Source organism: Arachis duranensis, unplaced genomic scaffold, assembly GCF_000817695.3.
Source record: "Arachis duranensis cultivar V14167 unplaced genomic scaffold, aradu.V14167.gnm2.J7QH unplaced_Scaffold_120999, whole genome shotgun sequence".
In the NCBI taxonomy this organism is placed as follows: domain Eukaryota; kingdom Viridiplantae; phylum Streptophyta; class Magnoliopsida; order Fabales; family Fabaceae; genus Arachis; species Arachis duranensis.
Genome location: NW_026263873.1, coordinates 1 through 5,008, shown reverse-complemented (window position 1 = coordinate 5,008; position 5,008 = coordinate 1). Strand labels below are relative to the sequence as shown.

Genomic DNA, 5,008 nt, shown 5'->3' with positions numbered 1-5,008 from the left:
GATTTATAATATTAATATTATTATTAGCCGTGACAATGTCGCTGCTTCGTTTCTCATAGTAGTGATAAGCTGCAGTTAGGATTGATATTTGCGGGTATCTAATTCGATCTAAAAAAATAAATTAGATTATATATATTTATATATAAATATATTGATGACTAATTTTAATAACTAATTTTAGTGTATGAATAACATTTTTAATTTTTTAATTATCAAATGTTTTCGAAAGAATAAATTCTGTCACCTCTACTGCTCTACCTCTAGCATCAATAATGAGCAACTTTGAGTCGCTTGCTAATAATGCGCTGCACAATAGTCAATAGTTGCTGAACTACCGAATAAATAAATGGAAAAAGCATAATAAATCGGGTATGTCATATTTAGATTCAATTTTTTAGATATTAAATAAGAATGTGGGTAATTTTTTAATATTAGAAACTACAGTATTTTACAAAATTTTGGGAGTTGTAAAATTTGTAGAGGATGGATTGTTAAATTATTTTTTTAATTTATAAAAATAATATATTGATCGTGTATTGTATTATTTTAATATTAAATTATAATGTCACAAAAAAATATTAAATTATAATACACAGATTCTATATTGTAAATGGTGAAAATTCAGATGCAATCGATTTCACGTAAAAGTTTTATCGTTAGATGATTTGACTGATTTGATTAAATTTTTATCTAACGGCTCTCAAATATCAACTTCACGTAAAATCGACTGCATCTGACTTTGTGTGCATTACGTGTTTTGGATATTGTGTTTGTAAAAAACAGGCTCACAACACTGTAAAACTCCATTTTACTCCATTTTTTTGTAACATTGAAGTAAAATTCTATTCACTTTTTAATATTAAAATAAAAAATTATCATATTTAACCTTTGACAACACTTTTAAGTTTTAACATATCCATTGGTCTGAAGTTCAAATTGAAGAATAATTGACGTGCAGTTTTTTGCCTGAGCCTCAAATCAATCGACAGTAACAGCATCCATGAACTCAGGGTCATTCCCCATGGCCTCCAAGATCTCATAACTCATAAGGAAGACAAACTTGAATGTCAATGCTACCTTCGTCCTTCCCTGCCATGAATCATATACGATCCAGCCCTAACCGCCACAGGCTTTCCCCAACCTAAGTCATTGCCATAAACATTGAACCTTGGTGAGCTTCCAGTGGACAAGGCCTTGCCACCAATGGCGCCGCTGAGTCGAAACAACACCGGAGTCTCAGCAGAGACTCATAGCATCTTGTTCATCTCCTCAGCTCCCTTTCCGATCCCACCTTCAAGTAGTTCCACTGCTTTCATCCTTACCACACCAATCTGCATTGCGTTTCCAAAATAATTATCCGGCAACGTAACGGCGGAAGAATCCTCCGTCTAAGCCCTATTATCATTACGTAAGAAACCTCTTGTTGCGGATCACAGAGAGCCAAAGGTGAGTTAAAACCGCTTGCAGTGATGATATTTTATGTGTTTTGGCCTCTGCATTAGCCTTTGCTTTAAGTTGCGCTATTTTCTCTTTTGTGAAATGGAAGACTCTCATTTGAGGTAGAGTTAGTTGTGTAATTGATTCTCCTCCTTTGTGAATGGAGAGGGAACTGGTATTGGAATTGGAGGTTTAATTGTAACGAGAAAAAATCGTTCCAGTAAAGGAACTTGGATTAATTTATGACAACCACGTGAGATTTTGCACCATGAATTGAGGAGTGCCATAACGACTCGCCGTCGCCGACCACGTGGTTGATCGTGAAGCCGATGAGACGTCAACTAGCTCCGTTACTTGCAGTTTCTAACTCCGTTAAAAAGAAGGAGTTGATAATGGAAGGAACATACTTGGGTTGAAGAATATCATCAACACTTGTGTTCTCTGCTATGGCATGGACAAAGAGATAGGGATCCGTTATTGTGGCAGAGAATATGACAATAGGTAGTGTTGTTTTCGCTTTCCATAGCGATGAGACGGCCGGCGAGGGGTGGAAAGGGAGTGTTTGAGATGCCGAATTTGTGATGATGATGGTTTGTGATAATAAAGAAGGCCTTTTTGGTTCATCTTGACCGGGAGTTGTTCAAGTTCCCATGGGGTTAAATCGATTTTCTAAGCTGACCTGCTGCAACTAGGTGCTTGGATTGTACTGGCCGTGATTATTGGGATTCCAGCCATGGAAAAATCTTATGGAGGGAGCTTTACTGTTAGTGAGGTGAGACTTCAAGGGAATGATATGCTAAAAGAGCAGGCAGAGGTAGGTCATATTTGTAGGATCGGAGAGCCAAAATTTTGTGGCAAGGAAGAAACGATTCCGCTAGATAGGTATCAGTGATTTTGAACGATGTAAATAATGAATTACATTCTAAACTCACTAACATAAATAAACTTAATTAATTTAAAATTTAAACTTTAAAATTAAAATTATTTTTTTAACCTATTATTTAGGTTGTTTATAAAAAAACATTGTTCTTCTATATTTTTTTATTTGCTGAATATAGTGAACTAATTTATTAATTTTTTATTAAAAGTTAATTTATACAAAGTAAAAAGTTGTTAGCAACCAATTTGTAATATGATACTAAAAGCAATAATAACAAATTAAAATTGTTCTTCTGTGGATACCTGAAGGGGGAGCTCGGTTTATGGGAATCAGCGCCGAGTTGTTATCTTTGGTGTCGATCTTTAAGCTTTGTGGAAGTCCGAGCTTCACTCCGAGGAAATGTCCAATGGCACAGAGCGTGAGCAAGAAATAGGGAGAGTGTACCTGCAAAGGCACTCCGAAACGTTAGTATTGAGAATTCAATGTGTGTGTTTAAAGAGAAGATGTTATACCTTTATATGTGGAGTGAAACAAGTTGGTTATATTTTTGTTTCATCATCTGAATTGAATAATAATAATAAGGCTTAATGGGTGATGATGTCTGGTTTGACGTTTTGATTCTAGTATGTGGGCCGTTGTGCTTGGTTCATAACGCGTAACGCCGATCTGTTCTTTATTTGGCCGAGTTATGAGTCATGATGCCAAATTATGACTTGGTGTTTGTAATGGTCGGATCATAGCCCCCAAGTTTAGCTTGGAAATGTGTTTAATGAAGCAGGTTGAGCTTATTAATGAAACATAAATCGGTTATTTAGTGACCGAGTAACTCGGCCAATTGGGTGAGGCCCTATAACCCCCAGTTCAAAGTGCTTTATTAAATAGTTAATAATGGTAAATGATGATGTTTAGTGGCAGAGAGACAGAATTAAATGCACGTGCGTGGTTCCAATGTAATTCACTCTTTTTATGTAACTGATTTGATGTGAGGGTAGTGGAATCGAAATAGGTGGTAAAGTGTGTTTAATTAAAACACTCTTGAAATCCTGAAGGTTTTCACTTTGGCTCCCTTTCTTTTTGTTTATCTGAGACGTTTGGAAGAAAAATGAGTAAGAGAGGTATGTTCTAACCTCTGTGTTCTTCCTCCTACATTTTTCTATTTTTCTTTTTCTTTTCCTTTATTTTCTATTTTTCTTCTTCTTCTCTTTCATTATTTGTTGGTTACTGATAGGTTTCGAAAAGGAGAAGAAAGAGAAAATTGATTGGTCTTATGATTGGGTTAATGAGAATGTGAGGAATTGTGTGTCTTTGTTCTTGGATGAGGACGCTGTGAAGGAGATTGATAGTAGTAAGATTGTTAGGGTAGGTGTAAGGGTTCGGGTGGAGCTATTGCCCTGTTCTTCAGGTGACGGGATTTTTCACAGAGGGGAGAGTTTTGAGTATTTCTATATGTATAGCAGTGTTTTCGAGGAGTTGAGGGTGAAGTTGCCCTTTACGGATTTTGAGTGTCAGGTATTGAAACAGCTTAATTGTGCACCTTCCCAACTTCATCCTAATGGCTGGGCATTCCTTCGTAGTTTTAAAATTCTAATGGAGTTTTTGGAAGAGGAACCGATGGTAGAGTTATTCTTTTCATTATTTCAAGCAAAAGGGGTTTGGAAGGGGGTTGGGTAAACTTGAATAGTTCACCCCGTTTTGCTGTTTTCAAACTTTACAAATCCTCTTTCAAAAATTTTAAGGAAATGCATGTAAAGGTTAGAAATGTTAAGGGAGAGTTTTCTTTTTATATGGATGAGCATTTTGGGGAGAAATTTCCTGTCTGGTGGTGTTCGGAGCCTCAGAGTATTCTGGGACCGGAGGTTATAAATGCAAGAAATGAGTGTGTAATTGAATACTTGACTGAAGTTGTTGATCGTAAGGAGTTGATTTCTGCATATGAACTACTGTAGTGTGAGGATAATAAGGCTGCTGTTATAGATTATTTGGGCAAGGGTTTCAATTTGGTTGTTGTATCATATCTGAGTTTTGTGAGCAATTTTTGGTTTTGTTTGCTTTTCAGGAGGTAAATATCCGGGTGCATCTGTTGCTAGTCTGAGGGCTCGGGTGAGGAGTAAAGGTCTTGATAAGGAATGATCTACGTTAAAAGCGGATAAGGTTGGTACTGGCGAGGTTGATAAGCCAAAACCGAAGAGAAAGAAGGTTATTTTAAAAAGGAAGAAAGCTGATGTTGTGGATCTGTTGGAAGAGTCCGATGATGGTTTAGAAGTACCGATAGAGGAGGTTCAGAAATTTTATGATAACCAGAAGAAGTTGCATGATTTTGTTGAGCAGAGTGAGGGTTCCTCTCTCTGGGGGAAGGATTATCCATTTATGGTTACTGTTGATGAAGTCTGTCAGACCCTGTCCGATGTTATCTTGGCGGATGAGGTAGGGGATGTGGCGATTGATCAATATATGCAGGTAATTACTATTTTGTTGGTTCTTTTAACTTGTTGATAGTTGATGATGCTAATGATCGTTGTTTTGCTTTAGGTTGTTGGTCTGCGGCTTGCCAGTTTGGGGCGTAGCCGAGAAAAGAAACATTTGAAAGCTGGGAATGAAAAGTCTGATCTGAAGTTAAAGGAAGAGTTGAAGAAAGCTAGGGTTGCCGAGTTTGAGGAGGAGCTGGCTGAGGTAAAGAAGGAATTATTACCG

The 5,008-nt window shown here is 36.9% G+C and overlaps 1 pseudogene; it reads right to left on the bottom strand.

Moving 5' to 3' along the window:
* Positions 1-891: 891 nt before the first annotated feature.
* LOC107472058 (uncharacterized acetyltransferase At3g50280-like) lies at positions 892-1,752 on the bottom strand (annotated as a pseudogene).
* Positions 1,753-5,008: the final 3,256 nt, after the last annotated feature.